Raw genomic sequence first — 20824 nt, 5'->3', positions numbered from 1 at the left:
TAGAGAAAGAAAAGCTGGCATTGATTTTTTGTTTTGTTCCCCGTTTTGTTTTTCTGTTCTGTTCACGACCATCAAGCAAGAAATAGACATCAGGAAACATACTGACAACTAGTAAACTTCTAAATATCAGTGCCAGGAAGCAACATCAGGGAAAGGCCGCAGCTTCTGTGCCCTATTAAGAACATAAGAGACACCAATGGTGGATCAGGCCAAATACCCATCCCGTCCAACACTCTGTGTCACACAGTGGCCAGAAATACCAGTGCCATTAGGAGGTCCACCAGTGGGGCCAGGACATTAGAAGCCCTCCCACTGTTGACCCCCCCCTCCCCAAGCACCAAGAAGACAGCATCACTTGCCCTAGAGCCCCTATCTATACTTTGTGGCTAATAGCCACTGATGGACCTCTGCTCCATATGCTTATCTAATTCCCTTTTAAAGTCATCCATGCTTAGTCTATTTATTAGGGTTTATTGTTGACCCTCCAGAGTAACTGGTTGGCCACTGTGTGAGACTGGGAATACTAGACCAGATGGACTGTTGGTCTGATCCAGCAGGGCTTGTCTTATGTTTTAATGGCACCCTCAAGCACCACATTTGGGAACTGCTTACATGTACAGTTGAACATGCTTAAGAGCTGAGGACTGATTTGAATCTCTTACACCTACTGAAGATTGACCGAGGCACTGATGTTGCAGTTTTATACACTCGCAGCACAACTGCCACACTTCTTGCTGCCTTGGCCATTTTTTCTGTAATATCCTATGCATGTTTTTGAAAAGCTGTTAGTTTGGTGTGTAAAATATATTGGGTAGTTAAAGTTCAAAAGCTTATTTACTCATAAAACTTGAGACGATTTTCATTCCTCCCTCCCATCCTTCATTTCCTGTTTGTTTATTTTTGCTAGATATTTGCCTATAGTTCCCAGAAGGAAAACTGGCAAAATGTAGGGTGTGTTGTGGCATCCAGACAGCCTAGGGTGCATGCCATTTCCCAAAATGTATGCTGGCGCCCGCAGCTGCCAAGTTCTGAGAATGACTGGTAAGCCGTCTCAGAGTTGTTGGTATAAACACAGGAAAGTGACACAATTTCCAGAGTTTATTTTCAGGCTGTGGACATTTTTGCTTTAGCAGATATATGATCCACTAAATGGTACTTGCTGGCCACTCATCCCTCCCAAAACAAACCAACCAGAGCCCAAGAGCTGGATAAGTACCCATTGTGATCAACACAACTTCCAGCAACAGAATTAATTGCATATAACATTCTGGGGTCAGAAGGGGAAGGAAGTTCAGGTAATAGGTGCTCAGAAGTCATGGGCATAAGATGTCAATCTCAAAGGCAAAATGCACAATTTTCTAGCAGGAAAGCCTCTTTTTGATGTATCTGATCATTGTGTGCTGTTGGTCACTGTAGTTCAGCCAAGGACTACCTTTTCTTAGGGCAGTTCCACTAGTGGTGTTTTCATCCAGTGCAAGAAACCATTCACTGACATAAGAAGCTCTTTCTTGCATCAGGGAAGGCCCCTTTGTGTTGACAAAAAGCATAACAGCCAGCAAACAGGTTCAGGGGATCCAACCCAGTGAAAGAAGAGAAGTAAAATAAGACCTAAGAGAAATCTAGCAGCAGCTTAAAGACAAGCAACAAGTTTAAGTAGATTCAAGGCCATGAAATCTTAAGCTAAGATACATTTTTGTTAGTCTTTAAGGTGCCACAAGTCTCCTATTTAATTTTGCAGGGACAGACTGACACAGCCACCTCTCTGGAATCTCCATGAAATGTTACTTTAATTGGAACAAACGTACACATATAAACATGCCTTGAGACACTCCGTAAAGAGCAAGATGAGCTGGATCCAACAAATATCTGGAAGCAATGAATTCCAAAGACACTATGCCAATAAACAAGATGAACCTGGGCATGAGCCAACACATATGTCAATTTTGGATTAACTAAGGGATCTGTTCCATAGGAATGCAGAGTTTATGAACATCCCCTGACCCCAATGTGAAGCTGAAAACCGAGGCAAGGCATGAGTGCAAGGAGCCTCATCTGAAAGAAAGTATAACTTGTGTTAATTTACCCCTTACAGGGTACAGAAGTTAAGCTGTAGATTAATTTACAGAGCCAAAGGTGATCTTTGCCTGTTGAATGGCATATTCTGGTTGCATAACGGCACTTCTCATGGCCAGAAGTGGCAAGTGTTGTTGCTCTTCCTCCCTGCTACTGCAGACCGGCAAGCATCCCAGGGAAGAGGGTCCAGCCTAGCCTTCTGATGGGCAGATAGTTAAGCATGCAAACGAGCAGTGCCCCATCTTTAGTCATAAGTGGTCCAGTCCCAACAACAAGGCTTTTCTAGAAACTGTTTCTACAATGTATTAGACAATCCTGAGAGATCCATGAAATTGTTGATGATGAATCAGTTGAAATGAAATAGAGAGACACCACATGTATACATCACTGTTCAGAAGAAGACTTGTGTTGAAACGGCAGCACATTCCGGAGATCACCGTCTTCACTTGCATTTGATATGTGATGCAAATATTGTACACTCTTTTTTATGAAATCATTTTGATTAATATTTCAAATTTATTAGCACAAACTCCCGCACAGTTTTTTTTGTTACTACTTCGGTAGGCTCAAAGAAAGACCATTAAGTTTAGTTGGGCCGCAATAGAACTTCCCTATTCCCATGTTACATCAGTGACGGTTGGAATTTCTACCCATAACAATTCTGTGGGTAATTTTTTTAAATAAAATGGTGGAAGACTAGTGACTTGTGGCTTCCTTCCTGCCGCCATGACTCACTGTTGCAAAAATCTGTTGTCAAAATTAGCAATTTCCAAGGGACTACAAAGGGTGGGAAACAGGCTCAGACTTCTAAATAACTCTATTTACACAAACACATCAAAATTACATAGAGAACCCCCAGGACCATCATGGCAAACACTGAGAACTGTTGTCTCTGGCTACTTGACCAGTAGCTGCAGGAAGAACCTAAAAGCCAGACGTAAATGGATTGGAATGAACACATAAGCTGTGAAGACCAACATGGTAATAGTAGTGGCAGAAAAAACATGTATCACTATTTGTTCCCAGGGCTCCAGGTCAACACAGCAGCTGATCAGCAGGTACTGAAAATAAAACCAGTAACAAGAATCCTTTATACGCTTTGCTGCTTTCATCGCCATTAATCGTTGCTTCTGGAAGTTTGTCCTATAACATCAACAAAGTATGAAAGAAAGTTTAAACCAAGCTGAGGAAAGAGTAAGGTAGAACATTGTTTGGGTTTTTAAAAAAATGTTACTACCAATAATATACAGTGAGCACAATTCATCAGAACCAGCCACTACAAAAGCTAGACTGAGAACTGAACTCAAGCAAAGATTTACAAAGTTTACAGAGTGCTACAAACTGATCTCCTGACATAGCTGAGATTCTTTGGTTCTGGGTATTTCCTGTTAATGGGGGCCCGATGAATTCCCATCAACTAGACAGGGGCTTTTGGATTCTCCAATACTTTGACAAATAAAGACACATGCCAATCAATGTTCCCTCTAAGCTGTGGACTCTTGTGAGCAAAAATTCTACTTTGTGAGCTACTGGCATTAAAGTTGTAAGCAAGAGATTTGGCTGCTGGATAAACTAGTTTGCTCTAGAGCCATCCTTCCTGAGCCAAGACAAAAATGTGTGAGCCAGAGGCTCAAAAACTGTGAGCTAGCTCACACTAACTCAGCTTAGAGGGAACACTGATGCCAATGCTAGGATGGTGATCTATAGCCAGTGCAAAAACATCTAAGAACTCTATTTTTGAACTGCCACACTCAATTAGTTGCCCTCCCACCAACTGGCCCTCTAAGAACAAAACTGAGATGGAACACATAAACAGAAAGAAGAAATGGATAACAATTTATGTGAAAAGCCAGTTTAAGGCAGTCCTCCCCCCCATAAACAAAAAAAGGCTGCGGTCACACACTCTAAGGCCGAGTTCAGACTGGCAGTTTGCCCCGATATACACACGTTTCAGAAACGTTCCATAACTGGATTAAATGGGCCGTTCACACAGGCACATCTGTCCGGCGTTCCACACCCGTATTCAACCCATCTTGTAACGCTTCGCTCCTGAGTTTAAAAGATACCTGGTGAAAGTGGGAGCAAACCCTGGAAAGCGCGATTATCCCGCACCAACAAAGTGTGAACGCCAAAAGCCGCATTTTTCTTGTGCGCTCATGCGCTCCGGCACATATCTCCAGATTACAAAAAAAGAAAGCTGCGCCTCACAGCCATGCCTCCGGGCCAACAGTGTGAACACTCCCTTGCGCCTCCTCCCGGTATGCTCCCGCATCAGTCGCTGCAGTGTGAAAGGGAAAACCTGGAACAGTTTGTTCCGGCTCTTTTTTGCCACGACTCCCTCCCGCTTCAAACTGCCAGTCTGAACTCAGCCGAAATAATCCACTTTCAATGTACTTTCCAACTGTATTTTGCCAGTTCACACAGTAAAAATCCAGTTGGAAAGTGCACTGAAAGTGGAATGAAAGTGGATTATTTAGTGTGTGTGACAGCAGCCCAAATCAGCACAGCTTAGACGTGTAAATTAATATGGCACCAGTGTTTCCTCAGTGAGACATGAGTTGTATCCAATCAGTTTCTCCCCCCCCCCCAATTCCTCTTCTGACTACAGCCTCTGTCCCAGATGGCCAGTCTTTTTTCATGGTCCCTCCTCTGTCACCAGCTGAAGAGCTGGTTGGACTCAACCCTATGTTTTTAGTTAAGTGTGAAATCGTAATGAAACGTGAAGGGCACAGGCAATACTAGTGCACATTTTTTGCAAGCAAAGTGAATACAGCAGCTTTGTTTGCATACAAAGCGGATTTGTTCATGCCCCAGGCCATTAAAGGCTATGCTGCCTAGTTTATTTGCACCTCTATAACTTGAGGCCAGTTACTGAGGTGTTGAAAGGTCACTAAAGTCTAAAGGACATAACAATACCTGTTTTAGGATTCTGTATTACCTTATCATACATCAAACTAGCTACATTAAAGAACCAAGAGTTTAACCAAGAGTCCCTGACAATATTTCAACCCCCATGTGGCACCAAGGCAAACAGGGTCAGCACAGTTGGCAGAATCTATATGAGGAAAGTTATGAGAGCTATTCTGGTCCCACTTAAATCAGATTGCCATTTCTGGATTCCATTCGAATCCAGCCATTCAGGGTCTGTCTCATGCCAGGCAAAAAAGTCTTCTATCATAGAGATAATGGGAACAGGGTGACTTCCTGCATTTATCACGGTTGTGTCATCCAAGTGGCACCTTTAATTTTGATACTAGACATTCAGGGTTAGACGTCAATTTAATATGCTATTGTCTCTATGGCAAAACGTCACTCAAATGTCATCATCCTCATTACTTCCTGCACTTCTAGTTGTATGCTGACACATCACAGCAGAAGTGTAGATGCTGTGTGAATAGGTTTACTAAAAAGTACATTCCGTGCAATATGCTCTTTGTAGACCCATCCATAGCAAGCCTCAGGGACAGATGTGTTGTAAAATATATGATAGAATGCATTGTAAGATGGGTATTCATATATCAGCCTTGGGTTAGATCCTGTGGATCCAGCCCACTAGCAGGGGCGCTTTCCTTTGGTGTAAGGAGCCTTCCCACAAGAGGCTTCATACATCAGAAGGAAGGCTACTGGTGCCAAAGGAAAGCGCCCCTGCTTTCTAGCAAAACAGATCCATGGGATCCATCCTTTAATGTTTCCTGCTACATATAAGCAAAGACACAAAAGGTTTATCAAACAGGAGAAGTTGTGCATTTATACCTACAGACCAAATTAATTGGCAGATGTTCATAAATGCTCCATGTGCTTTGTGCAAGCCAACTTCACATTAGTAACTCATTCTTTATTACCTGTATCCAGTTATGACTTCATGAAGGTTAGTCATTCTCACCACTCCTAGGAAACAATGGAGAAGCACAGCAATTGTACGAGAAATGGAAACGTTTCAATACAGTACAGCTGTCCAGATTTATAAGCAAGATGGCTAAGGAATTGTATACAAACCAGAAAGTGAGGCTATTTCTATAACAAATCATTTTCAACGAAGGAAAGCCAGAACCAATAGTCCTTTTTATACAGTAAAATGGCAATTTACGGTTCCATTCAACACAGCAGCAAGTCCCCCTTGCTGCACACCTATGGTGTACTATGAATACTAGAACTACTCAGCTGGAATGAAGGACAATAAAACTTTATATAGAAAAAGGGAATTTTCACACACCTAAATAGTCATCTATCTGGTCATCTGCAGTAAATGAGAATCACTCCCAGCAATCAAGCACAGGTGCCGGTTTGTTTCCTTTGAAGCCACAACATGACTAGTACAGCCACGTGTGAGCCAGAAAGCAAGTTGCAAAATTGTTTTGCAGAAAGGATGTATGCTGAAGCTCTCAGGGAACAATCCTGAGCAGGCATCAAAAGAAAGTCCTGCTGTATTCATTAGGGCTCATTCCCAGGAAGGTGCTTTTTCAAAGTAGGACTGCAGCTGCCCGTGGCTGGGAATATAGGACTAAAGCACCGGGATAGCATAGGGGGGAGGGGAAAAACTACTATGTAAACGCATGGTTAAAAGATAATATGTAAAATTTGTGTAAAACAATTAAAAAAATAAATATTTAAAAAATATATATTTAGGACTGCAGCTGCCATCAGATTGATTTCTGTACTTATTACATTTTCATCCTGGCCCGGAGATTTCCTGGAGAAAATGGCTGCTTTGGGGGCTGCAGTCTACGGCATTATACTGTCCAAAGTTCCCTCCCCTCCCTAAACTGTGCCATCCCCAAGATCCACCCCAAATCTCCAGGGATCTCCTAACCCGGAATTGGCAATTCTATGGCAAACTATTCATAGAACAGAATTTATGGAATAGAAGACGATAGAAGGGTAGTAGTGCAGGAGTAAACTGCAAAGGAGGAGATACAAGTTTTGGCTTGAAGGGAAGGAAGAAAATAGAAAATTAGATGATGAGAAAGAGACACATGGAGGAGTAATGGCAAGCCATTTACAGTGCAATGCTGAGCACTCTAATGCTATTGGAGTCAAAGGGATTAGAAGGATATAACTCTGTTTAGGACTGCACAATTAGTGTTAGATTTTATCTGTATTTCATTTTCATCTCTTTTCTTAGCTGTAAAAAGTTTATAACCTCATCTGTTGGGCCAATACTTGCTCCCACTTTTAATCTGTGTTTTAATCTTTGTTGTCTTCTGTTTTAAATCTTGGTGTGGCTAAGCACAATTCAGTTTACACACACACACACACACCTTTTTATATAAAACACCATTCACCTAAAGAAGAATGTCACCAAAGTAGATGGTCACCACATGTGACTGAAAACACCCATACTACTGATTATTTTGCAGGATTAAAAAATCCACAGAAACATATTGCTTTTTTGGCAATATAAATCCCTGCAATCCCAAGACCAGGCCCTTTAACCTGGCTGTGAACTAACCCCTTCTTGAATTTACATCACTGCTAAAAAATAAGCTTGAAATGGGGTGTCTAAATATCTTTTACATTTTTTGCTGCCAAAGGCAAAAGTGAGAACAAGATAGATTATCTGAGGGGAGAAGAGAGACTTCAGTGTTGACTAGTTTATCCCACATTCTGTTCCAATTCCTGACATCTAAAAATCATACTACTTTCCAGCAGTGACCCTGAGCATGTGCAAAGTGCCTCCCCCCCCCCCGTCACCTCTCCCCCATGCACACACATCTCCATTATACATACCTGAAGATCTTCTCTGGTCAGGAAAGGTAAAACTTTCAAGTAGGCCTGAAGCTTTTGATTGTTGCTGGGGGAGGGGCTCACTCTATAGTCTGTACCTTTAAATCAGACAATGGGCCTGGCACAGTCAGACAATGTTAAGGCAAAACTGGCTTGAGCTAGTTATAAAATGTATGGCTGGATCTGGAGGTTGCTGTCCAATCGGAAAGAGCCGTTCAGAGTCACATGTCTCATCTACAAGCAATGTCCTGGGCTCTGCCAGGCTGTTGCGAAATTCCTGGACTGAGGAGAAATCTACCTCAGTGTATGGACATTTTGTTAGAAAGGGGAGGAGTATCATTCCTTTTTAGAAAGAGAGAGCAATGTTTCTTAGGACATGGCAAGCAGTCAGCAATCCAGCTTTGCCAGTTTCAAGATGGCTGGATTGATTCCCTGTACCTGAATGTATGCAGTGACTCCAAAATGAATTCTGAGGGGAAACGACACTTGATTTACATTATACATCTCTCTTTCAAAACATATACACAGGTTGCCAGCCTCTAAGTGGGACCTGAAGATCTCCCAGAATTACTACTCATTGTCAAACTACAGAGATCAGCACCCCTGGATAAAATAGCTGCTTCTCGCCATTATGCCCCTCCAAATTCTGCCTTTCCTATGCACTACCCACCAAATCCCCAAACAGGAGTCAGCAATCCTATCTCACACAAACTGAGGAATACTCAAGCAGGCATGCTTAATTGGTGGCCTGTGGTTTCTTTGTGCTGATCCTGTTTTTCAGTATGGAAAAAAAAGAATGATTGATAAGTTTACCATGCGTCTGGAAGGAAGTTTTGTTCCAGAAAAAGAAGATTCTTATGAATGTGGAGAGAAACTGGATGAAGCAAAAAAGTCTACAAACAGTATAATTTAGGCAGTGAAACTGAAGCATCAGAACTGTAGGTATAGATTTATTTATTTATTATTTATTTCATTCCATTTATATCCCACCCTCCCCACACACAGGCTCAGGGCGGCTTACAAGGCACAAGTGCAATAAAAATAAATAGATTAAAACAACTAAGCTAAAACATTCACAGCTCACTGGATACATGAAAGGCTAAAATTACATATTCTCCATTGGATATCAGGAGGGGGTCTGAGGTCAGAAGAGGGACGCCATGAGCCACGATGTTCCACTTCATCAGCCCAACCCGGCGGTCCTGCTCCACAATTATGCGGTGGTGGTAGTGGCGGCGGCGGCTCCTACTCGAAAGCCTGGCGGAAGAGCTCCGTCTTGCAGGCTCTGCGGAACTGTAAAAGGTCCCGCAGAGCCCTGATCTCCTCCGGGAGCTCATTCCACCAGGTAGGAGCCGCCACCGAAAAGGACCTGGCCCTCGTGGTAGCTAGCCTGGCCTCTTTAGGGCCCGGGGTCACCAGATGGAATTGTGACCCTGACCGAAGTGCTCTTTGGGGCCTATATGGGGAAAGACGGTCCCTCAGGTATGCCGTCAAGATTCAACGAGTCAAGGTGTATGTTAAAGGACCCCTGTTCCCCTTACTGGCATGGCCTGTAATTGCCCCCCGTTTCTCTTACTGCAAGGTTTTTTAAAATTTATAAAGCCACCCTTGCCTTCAAGCCTTGCATCAATATATAGACTTGTGGGATCATCCAGTCTACTGGCCACCCAGCTCTGCCCTTCCCTCCCAGACATTTCAAATCACTTTGTAACATGTTCCCACAAGAAGGTGACTTGCAGAAAGATACAGCACAAACTGTTCAAGAGAAAGCCACAGCCACACACTCATGAACACGCAAAACTGCCATATACAAGCCCTCTTCACAATCTACAGTGAACACATGGACAATCCGTATACATTATACACTTGATTGACCTTTGTATGTGTATTGAGTAATTCCTGTGTTGCATTCAACACACATACAGCTGAACATGTGATTGAAACCCCACATTTATCCATTTACTGATCCCCAGTTTCATTTGTAAAGCAAATAGGCGGTGGCTTTTTCTTACAAGCAGGTATGTGCACATATATGCAGGTTGTATGTGTGTTCGCTGTAACATGTGAACACAGCTCCTGAGTCAGACCACTGTTCTACCAAGGTTAGTATTGTCTACTCTGATTAGCAGTTGAATCTGGGATGCCAAGCATGCCAAGCAGATATTCTACCACTGACCCATGGCCCTTTCCCTAAGGCATATGCACCCTACAGCACAGCAGAGCTCTCAACAATCAGAAAGTAAGTAGAACAATACCAAACTGAAGTTGTCCTTAACGAGATATTACCCCTATACGAAGGAGGAGGAGGAGATTAGATTTATACCTCGCCCTCCACTTTGAGTCTCATAGTGTTACAATCCCTTCCTCTCTCCACAACAGACACTCTGTGAGGGAGGTGGGGCTGAAAGAGCTCTGAGAGAACTGCTCTTGAGAGAACAGCTCTGAGAGAACTTGTGACTGAACCAAGGTCACCTGGCTGGCTTCATGTGGAGGAGTGGGGAAACAAACCCGGTTCTCCAGATTACAGTCCACCATTCTTAACCACTACACCAAACTGGCTTTTACAAACCCTGATCCAAACCTGCACAACTTTCTTTTACCAAACTAAGAATAGATTGACAGAAATACTGTGACATGCCAGGTGCTCTGGTCCCCAGCCTCACCCTTTCAGGCTGCAAAAAAGCCAGGAGGTTCATCAAACCTCCAACTAGCCACTATGCATGGCTGTTAATCTGTGTTTTGCTTAATAGGTTACTTATATAAGCAAGCTTTATAGAAGTTCTAATATTTCCAAACACAGTTGATGAACATATCAAATGACCAACACAAGACTATATGTGTTTTGGCCACAGGCAACTTCCTTAGTGGTCAATAATACACACTTTTACAAAAAGACAAACCACTCATCCATAAACTGCTATATATCAATTCTGACCAGATTCTGTTATGTAGAGATAGAAATGGAAAAAAGAGAAAAAATCAATTTTTTACAATAATTAACATTAGTATACTGTACTAATTTTTTAAAAAAGCACAAAAATACAGAAAAATTTCTACCTCATATATTGTGCACTATGGTGTAAGTTTCAGGCCATGGATTTCTTCACATGGTAACTGCACTCACACAAAGCTCTTCATTGATGTTATAATCTATAAAGCAAAAATTATATATGAGCTAAATATTATATAAATGAACAATTAAACCTAAGAGCATTCAAACCTGCAAACAACCCAGGTGTAAAAGTGTGTATTATTGACCACTGAGGACGAAACGCTTATGGTTGGTCGAAGAAGAAGAGATTGGATTTATACCCCGCCCTTCACTCAGAGTCTCAGAGCGGCTTACAAACTCCTTTCCCTTCCCCTCCCCACAACAGACACCCTGTGAGGTAGGTGGGGCTGAGAGAGCTCTTTCCAGAACTGCCCTGTCAAGGACAGCTCTTGTCAGAACTATGGCTTGCCCTAGGTCATCCGACAGGTAAAAGTGGAAGAGTGGGGAATCAAACCCGGTTCTCTCAGATTAGAGTCTGTGCACTTAACCACTACACCAAACTGAATCATCAAGTGTGTTTGGGCAGTATTACAGCTTATATAAAGCTTGCTCTTATTCTTACTGCAGCCTGATATTCGGGCCCTATGTTTTTAATTTTATTATTGTGTACACCATATAATAAATACTTATTTTGATTATATTTTATCTGTTGTAGCCTGACCCTAGTAGCATCTTCAGTACACTTTGGGTTGAGTTTTATTTTTCCCCTTTTTTGTCTTTGTTTGATAAAATGGAATGCCCTAGACATAACATTTGTAGTGATATAATTTATAATTTAGAGGCATTCCCTTATATTATGGAACTGGTAACTTGTGGACTTGTCCTCACAAGATCTCAGATCCAGAACATGGCATAAACACGGTTGTACAAGATAGATTAGTTGCTTTTCACATTAAAGTTGATTACCAGAACAAGAAATGGCTTAAAACCTGATTTTTGAACCCATAAATATTGTACCATTCCAGTCTTCTTGGATGAATGTGCTTGCAACAGACAAATAAGCACATAAATAAACAAGCAGATAAATAAGTCATCTTTGCTCCAGGACATTGGTTTCATCATCACAATATTAAATTGCAACAAGTTACTTAGATCAATTGGTACAACTAGCGATCCAAACTGAATGTTTCCCAGAGAAATGCCCTACATGTCTCCTTATGACACAAATTCTTCTAATATTCACAACTGATGAAAGTAGTATGGAGCATATCTTTGTTATCATTGTTGTACACACAGTTTATGAATCACTTTATACTCTGCCACTGACTAACAGGTTTGACTTGGTGGGTGCACTTAGCACTTCCATGGTGCATATGTTAAGTGCCATTTATGAGTCTAACATCATGAATATATTCAGGTATTAACTTTGGTTCAGTTGTGACTGTTGTTTGGGAGGGTAAAATGCTGAAAGAACAAAATGTTAACTTGCCATCTTTGCTGAGGCTTTCGGCCTTGACAGCCCAGCCTAACTGCGCATGTCTGCCTAGCTGAATAAAGAACAATACTACCCTGTACCTATAGGGATACTTTTAGAGCTACATAGCCTAAGAAGGAAAAAGTGCTCATTGTTTAACTAAAGAGAAAAAACTTTTCTTGGGAAAGCCTAGCCCAAAAGCTTTTCTGCCAGTCAGAGATCTGTAAGGTCAAAGTGCTGATGTTTGATGGAACCAATGATCTTGTTTTATTTGTGTGTGTCATCTTGGGTATAAAATCCTATGTCACCCATTGTAACACTCGAAGAGTCTATTGGGTATTCAAGGTTCCAAAACCTTGAGATCTGTACTCTTCCTTTATTAATTAATAAATATTCTAGTGAATTCCTCTCTATAGGACTGTGTCGTGTGTTTCTCAAATTGGGTTGGGAAACACAACCAGAGGCACCCTTTGTGTCTTACACCATGGAAGCCAAGAAAACCACTAGTATCAGAACAATCTCAAATATATCAAATCAGCCACTGACAGGCTTTCTTCTGCAATAACCAAGACACAGCTTGCCTAAGCAGCCTTTATATTTGACACTGTTACTGATGGGTGCAGCCCAGGGCCTCCACCTACATGAGTTTTGTTCATTACTAATATTGCGTGGAGAAGAGAGATACTAACATTTCCAGAGCAGCAATAGAATCTATATTAACAGTTCACAGAACATCAGCCAGTATTCCTTTACAGATAAATCTGTGATCTGCATGTTAGATAAACTGACAAACAAAAGCACATTGTAAAAATTATATCAAACACAATATGTCTGCCTGCCTGTCTTTTTGTTTTTTTTTGTTTTGTTTTTAAAAATTTTAAAGTTAGCTTTGTTGACAAGATTGTCCCATGTATATTCAAAATCCAAAATTCTTTTAATTACAGTAAAAGCTGCTTCCCACTCCAAGAACTTAGGGCTGTAGTCTCAGAGAAAATGTAAACATTACAAAGTCTACAAAAAGCACTGTGTAAGCCTGGCATAAAGACAGATGTTTCAAGTGTGCACTAGCACATTTATGTGCAAATTAATGTGTAAGGTGTTTGCACATGAGCAAAGAGGCTTTTCAATGTTATAGCATCCAAATGGAGTGCCTATACAAATCCCATGCCTTTTGGCAACTTCTGCATGGTAGTCATCATATCTGCAAGCAGGGGTCATATCCTGCCGGAGCGCACAGGAGCGGAGCTCCGGCAGTAAAGAGCCCAAGGGGCGGGCACATACAACAAGCCCCACCCCCTGCTCCCAGCAGCCCTCAGTCAGAGCAAGAAGCAGCCAGGTAAGTTGCAGAGCCCCCCCCCCCAGCCCCCCAGTCCAAAAAAGTCCTGTGGCACCTTTAAAACCAAGTTTTATTCAGGTACAAGCTCTCCCTACTCTTCTAGGGCAGATCTGCACGTCCCCCCCCCAAAAAAGCTAGCAATCCAAAACAGTCCAGTGGAGCCTGAGCGGTGGGTGTTGCCTTCTGACACTTCCAGTGATGTCAGGGGGTGTGGCATATGCAAATAAGTTATGCTAATGAGGTATGCTAATGAGCTCCTGCACCTCTTTTTCTACAAAATGACCCCTGTCTGCAAGCACACCAGGAAGTCAGAGTAGCATTCGTCCATTTGTGTTTTTTAAATGGCACATGGAGAGACCTCTATTTATCCCTTGGGATACTCATATACTCTAACTGGACTGTGAGCAAATTCAACGTCCGCTTGCTTCTTTGCTAATTTGCTTCCTAACCCCTTCCACACTTTTTCCTAATCCTGCTTCTCTTATTTCCTCCTTCATTTCATTCACTTTCCTTACTTTTCTACCCTTTGCCTTTTCTGTCTTTCACGTTCTTTCCCTCTCCTTTCTCAGTGCCTCTTTCTCTCTTAAGTGTCTAGATTTGACCTCTGTCCTTAATCCCTAGCACCATGCTGGTTCTCAGACAGCTCTGAGGTGTGCTACAGATGATGGGAGGGACAGAAAGATAGTGTTAGTTATAGAGAAGAGCCAAATTCCAGCCACTTCCTGCAAATTCCAGGTAGTAATCACAGTTTAAAATTTAATGGATTCCTAAGCTCACGGTTTATCTATGTTTGTGCACTGGGGTTGTGTTATTTGCCCGAAACTACTTTGTCAAAACTTCACTACCAGAAGAAAGGAAGGGTGAAAGAACTGCTCTCCCTATCAAGGGAATGGAAACATAAGAGTCTCAAAATATGAGGAAAGGAAGAGAATGGCAAGATTTATACTCCATCACTCTCAGCCCCCAGCCACCCACCCACCCACCATATCTTCCTAGCACTTTCCATAACTAGAATACCTTCACATAAGGGCACCCACTAACATTTATTTCAGCTGACTAAGTACTGGAAACTCAAGCTGAATGTTTTCTTGCTCCCTTCAAAAACTGAAAACTTCAATTTTTCTCTCTGAATGTTTCATTTAATTGAAATGGCAACATATGTATACATTCCCCCCATGTAAGCTCAAAAGACATAGATTCTCCCTACCCCTGTACTAACAATTGAGTGTGTGTGTCAGAGAGGGGGAGAGAGAGAGGTTTTTTCCCTTCAGAACAGCTGATGGTTGCCTCAGAAGGGAAGACTGTCTGCTGCTCAGTGAGTGGGAAGATAGGAGCTGAAATACCTCAACTATTGATTAAACATCATATTTAGTCTCTAGCCCTTTTCACTTTAAACAGTGATGGCCATTTTGTGTGAATAGCTTTAAAAAGTTCAAATGTGGGCCCTCAAAAGATATGGGTAGCTAATTATGTGTGCTGAAGCTTGAAAATATGCATGTTGCCCTATTTATACAAAATGGCAACCACGTGCATCAGGAAGATAATGTGTAGTGCATTCTCCCGTTATGTGCCATTTGAGTGCCAAAGCTGTGTCAACTGAAAAAGGCTTCTGAGCAGCAGCACATACTGTGGATAAGCATTACATTAAACCAAAGATCATAATCTTTTTGTCTTCCAGTGGGTCTAGCTTATTGTCACCTTCACTATGTAAAAGACATGTGTACATACCAAAAATCCAAACGAGATTCAGTCATCGGACTTACCCCTCTCCATATTTCAGGTATTTTAAAGCATGTGTTCCTTTCTGTTATTAAAAATGCAATCTGTAATTAAACATTAATTACCAGTTAATTAAGAGTTGCAAAATTGCTCCAGTGATATAGGGGGTGGGAAGACTGTTGTCATGTTTTTTTTTTACTAGATGGGCAAAAAAATTACTGGAGAATCATTTAGTGGTTCAATTTTATAAATGACACCAGTTCCAGTATTTTAGGAAGCAATTTGATGCAAATCTACTCAGAAGCAAAGTTCCATTTTATTTTACTCCTGGAAATGACTAAGGATTGCAGCCTTAGTACCCAGAATTTGTTGGCATTAGAAAAATATAATTCGAATAAGAATAGCTGTTTTACTAGGGTTACCAGATGTCCTCTTTTTTAAAGGACATTTCTTTTTTTGTGTGTCCATCCTCTTTTGGGCTAATGAAAATGTCTTCTTTGGGGGCTGGAAGGTTAGGAATATTCCTAGTTAGTAACAATTGTCACAGCTTAAATAGTAGAGGTATTTAAAATGAGATTTGTAATAGTGACCACTTGTTTGAAGCAGGGTTGCCAGGTCCCGTCGTTACTTCAGCAGGGGGATTTGGGGGGGGGGGTGTTCCAAGGATGGGCAGAGATGTTGCCTGACATCCCTGACACAATGATATCACCCAAAAGTTATGTCGGGGACATTGCATGGGGACGCTATGGTATTTGAGTGAAACTCTATGGTTTTTTCGCCCTCAAAACCATAGAGTTTGCCCAAATACTAGAGCATCCCCTGCGATGGCCCCAACATGATGGCGTCACTTCTGGGTGACATCATTGCATCGGGGATGTTGAACAGCGACGTCCCTGTTTAGGAGCAGGGCTTCCCCTGCCCACTAGTTGGTCCGTGGGGGAGCCGAGCCCCCGAAACTGGGGGATCCCCCGCCTGGACCTGGGGGCTGGCAAGCCTAGTAGTCAGTCAGGAAATATGTCCTCTTTTTTTGCTTTTTAAAATATGGTAACCCTTATTTTACTCTCAGAAAAGTTTACCTGCTCAGATTGAAAGCATTCCATAAAGGTCATTCTGAAGTTATTTATTTTGTTTAAAACATTTATTGGCCACCTGTTTTTCGTACGGAACTCAAGATGGCTTACAAACATAGATTAAACATATCAAATGAAATGGATTAAAAGCATAAAACCAAAATTTAAAATCACTACTCAGGTCTCCTACTAAACTTAAGCAAATGTTACTCCTTAACAGCCTTGCCATGTTGACTGTGACAGTTCTTAAAAGGGAAATATTTATGTAGGAAACAGGATATGGGCTGAAGGGGTTCTTGAAAAGCGCAGGTTGAGACAGGGGGTGGGCGGATTAAATGGGTCAATTTTGTCACACTGCTACTTTGGGAGTGGGGTTGCCAACTCTGGGTTGGAAAATACCTGGAGATTTAGTGGGTGGAACCAGGGGGACGGTGGGATTTGAAAAGGGAAGGAACCTGATTGGTATATAATGACATAGAGTCCACCATCCAAAGCAGCCATTTTCTCCAGGGGAACTGACCTCTGTTGTCTGGACATTGGTTGTAATTCTGGGAGATCTCCAACCCTATTTGGGAGGCACCCACTCAAAAAACAGAAGTTTTTCTATTTGGAAAAAGTTGTCATTCTTTAAAAAGAAAAGTTCAATATCCAAGTTTTTTAAAGCCTTTTAAAAACCATTTTTTGGTATTTGCGTGTGCATGCCTGGGAGTCATGGCTGACCTCTGGTGACCCCTCGTGAGGCCTGGAGGCAAGGGACGTTCAGAGGGGTGGCTTGCTATTGCCTGCCTCGGCATCATGGCCCTGGTATTCTTTGGAGGATTCCCATCCAAGTACTTGACGGGGTCAGCCCTGCTTAACCTCCAAGGTCTGATGAGATCATAATTGCCTGGGCTATCCAGGTCAGGGCTTTTAAAATCACTTTTTGAGGGGCAAACCAGTACTTCCAATAAAGCAGTTCACCCACGGGCCCCATCTTGGCTACGGTCTGATGGAGTATGTTATAAGTGCCAGGATATCAGTGCAGTGCGCAGCTGGCTTCTGCTACAGAGCCACAGAACCAATTTCCCCTGAGCTCAGTCCTGGAGAACAAAATGGCTCATTTTGAACAGAATGTGGTGAATGTGCTCCCACAATAGCCACATAATTCAAACAGCATATGTGCCGCCAAACCTCTGGTACACATTTTGTTTCTTAGACTTGGTTCCCTAGTTCTAGAATGTAGATGTCTGATCAACATAAGCCTGCATAAAGCTCCCCATATAGACCTTATAACCTAGAGTCTCCTCTCCATCCTTTTCTGCTCAGACAGCATTAAATACCAGAGTATTCTTTTGAGCCCCGTAGCACCTTTAAGACCAACAAAGTTTTATTCAAGATATAAGGTTTTGTGTGCATGCACACTTCTTCAGATATACTCATATGTATCTCAAGAAGTCTGCATGCACACAAAACCTTATACCTTGAATAAAACTTTGTTGGTCTTAAAGGTGCCACTGGATTCACACTGTGTTCTGCTTCTCCTGGCCAACACAGTTACCCACCTGGATCTATCTCCAGAGCCTTCCTGTAAAGCAGGTCTCCCAAACTCTCAGTGAGAGTTAAGAAAATCCCATCTGACCCATATAAATCTTGGCTTCCGCCTGTGGGCTGCTGCCTCTAAATCTATTTTCACACATATCACTGCCAATGTTCCCTCTAAGCTGAGTTAGTGTGAGCTAGCTCACGGTTTTTGAGCCTCCGGCTCACACATTTTTGTCTTAGCTCAGGAAGGAGGGCTCCAGAGCAAACCAATTTATGCACTAGCCAAATCACCTGCTCACAACTTTAATGCCAGTAGCTCACAAAGTGGAAATTTTGCTCACCCACTCCATAGCTTAGAGGGAACATTGATCACTGCCCAATTAAAGACAGAACACTGAACTAAGCAGAAATACAAAACCAGACAGAAGGGGGAACCAATACCATCAAAACTGCAAATACATTCTTTCTCCGTTTGTTTAACAGATATTAATTAGAGACTGACAAATTTCTCCAGACAGCCAGAAATGTTCCTCATTCTATTCTAAACAATTTCTCTCGAGGGAGAAAAATGCATGATGCTGCATGCATATTTCTTCTTAGAAACAAAAGAAAGAGAGAGATCCCATATCTTTCTTTTTTTTGGGGGGGGAGGAATCTTCACATTTCCAAATGTAAGGGAAAATATTTCCCAAAATCTTTTTCAAGAAGTAAAAATTAAAATCTCTTACCTCTTGATAAATCTGGATAAGGGAGTCCTTTAGATGCTCTTCACTGCTGGGCTGCTCAATTAAAACTGATGAAAGAGATTCACCAAGCTTATTTTACAAGCTTACTGTTGTAGCCGTCTCACACACCTACCTACCCGCCCATTTAAATCCTATCTAAATGACAGCTTTACATTAATGAACTTCCAACACAGAGCATTATCAGTCATATGTGCCCTCTCTCTCTCTCTCTCTCTCTCTCTCTCTCTCTCTCTCTCTCTCTCTCTCTCTCTCTCCATATTGCTTGTGAAACTATGACTGTAATCCCACATAAAGCTATTTGGCAATAAACCCCACTGAGCAAAGTGGGACTTATTCGATTCAGGTGTACATAGGATTAAAGTAATAGTTTCAGAGTTAAAAAAGGCTCTGATCCTATATATTCTTTCATGAAAGTAAATTCCACTAGAATAAATGGAATTACTTCCAAATAAGTGTGCTAAGGTTCAGGATGTGTCTGTTCCATTGTAAAAGACACATACAAGAAATCTGGCATTTTATTAATTTCTAATGAAATGTACATTAAAATCCCTATTTTCTTGCTATAGCTTATCTTCTGACTTTTATTATGGGTCGCCACCTTTTTTAAAGATCCCGCTTCAACAGCAGAAATTAAACATTTTAAAGTTAATTTTTTTTCCTAACAGAGAGGAGAAAGACTAACTTAAACAACAACAAGCTGCCTCCAGTACTTTTTTCATTGCTATCCAAGATGGCGGTGCGCATAGACGCAGCGGCTTTGTGCTCTCTCTTTCGGTGTTTTGTATGGCTGTTTTTGTTTGAGTTACTACTTGTTTGTGTTACACTCTGCTGGGCAAATAATATCTACAGCTGGCAGGAGCTTCTAATGATGGGAATGCGGAGTGAAAAAGCAGTTACAGCTGACTCTCTCCACTCCTACGATATCCCGGTGGAGATATCTAGGACGCCGGGCTCCACGTGGATTACCACCCCCACGAGGAGGAGGAGAAGGAGGTGGCGCAGGGATAGAAGGCGAAGGCGAGGCTGTCGGGCTGGTGTGTTGGTAAAGCTACGAAGGAGCCAAAACAAGCTACCACTTCCTAGCATTTTTCTTGCGAATGTATGTTCACTTAGTAATGAATTGGATGAACTAAAACTTCAAGTGACAATGAATAAGCTTGTTGGGGACTGTTGTGTCTTGGTTTTTTACTGAGACCTGGCTTCATTCTTCCATACCGGATGCGGCTATTGAATTGGTGGGTCGCACCATACATCGTTGTGACAGGAGCGGGGACTCTGGCAAGAGCAAAGGAGGGGTACTCTGCATATATGTAAACAACAACTGGTGCAAGGACTCAAAGATTGTTGCCAGTCACTGCTCCCTGGATGTAGAGTATGTGACTGTTAAATGTAGACCTGTCTACCTTCCGAGAGAGTTTACTGTTGTTATGGCAACTGCCGTTTACATAACACCAGATGCTAATGCAAAATCGGCACTGGGACACTTGTATAAAATTATAAGTAGTAACCAAGATAAATATCCTGAGGCAGTGCATATTATTGCTGGGGGTTTTAATCACGCTGAATTAAAGACTGTGCTCCCTAAGTTTTATCAGCATGTGAAATGTGCCACCCGAGGAGATAAGACCTTAGATAAGGTCTATTCTAACATAAAACATAGAGCCATGCAGTTTCCACATTTGGGCCAGTCGGACCGTATGTCCTTGTTTTTAGTACCAACATATATTACCCTCAGGTCACAAGCTCCTGTAAAAAGAAGGATGGTAAAAACTTGGCCTGAGGATGCTTCTCATCAGTTGCAAAATTGTTTTGAGAGGACAAACTGAGATATTTTTGATCATCAAGACCTGGAGGAATACACAGGGGCAGTCCTGGGCTATATTAAACACTGCATAGACAGTGTTACTGTGGATAGGTGCATACGGGTCTATCCTAATAAAAAACCCTGGATGACTAGAGAGGTACAGCGACTTTTGAAGGAGAGAAATATGGCCTTTAGGTCTGGAGATATGAACCTTTATAGCTCTGCCAGAGCCAACCTGAAAAGAGGTATTCGACAGGCTAAGCTGGGCTATAAACAGAAGATTGAGGATAATTTCTATACGAATGACATGCAGCAGGTGTGGCAGGGGATTCAGAATATAACTAACTATAAACCAACTCTTGCTG

At 42.0% G+C, this 20824-nt stretch overlaps 1 long non-coding RNA gene across 1 annotated transcript; it reads right to left on the bottom strand.

The window, feature by feature from the left end:
• Positions 1-1742: 1742 nt before the first annotated feature.
• LOC107107030 lies at positions 1743-18722 on the bottom strand. The gene is made up of 4 exons (XR_001482384.1): positions 18638-18722; positions 15363-15422; positions 5916-5961; positions 1743-3216 (listed from the first exon to the last, which is right to left on the bottom strand). It is a non-coding gene; the product is annotated as an uncharacterized LOC107107030 (long non-coding RNA).
• Between the last annotated feature and the right edge of the window lie 2102 nt (positions 18723-20824).

Source organism: Gekko japonicus, unplaced genomic scaffold (assembly GCF_001447785.1).
Source record: "Gekko japonicus isolate JY-2015 unplaced genomic scaffold, Gekko_japonicus_V1.1 scaffold17, whole genome shotgun sequence".
Taxonomy (NCBI): Eukaryota; Metazoa; Chordata; class Lepidosauria; order Squamata; family Gekkonidae; genus Gekko; species Gekko japonicus.
The sequence above is the reverse complement of the archived record's forward strand: the minus strand, read 5'-3'. Positions and strand labels throughout refer to the sequence as shown.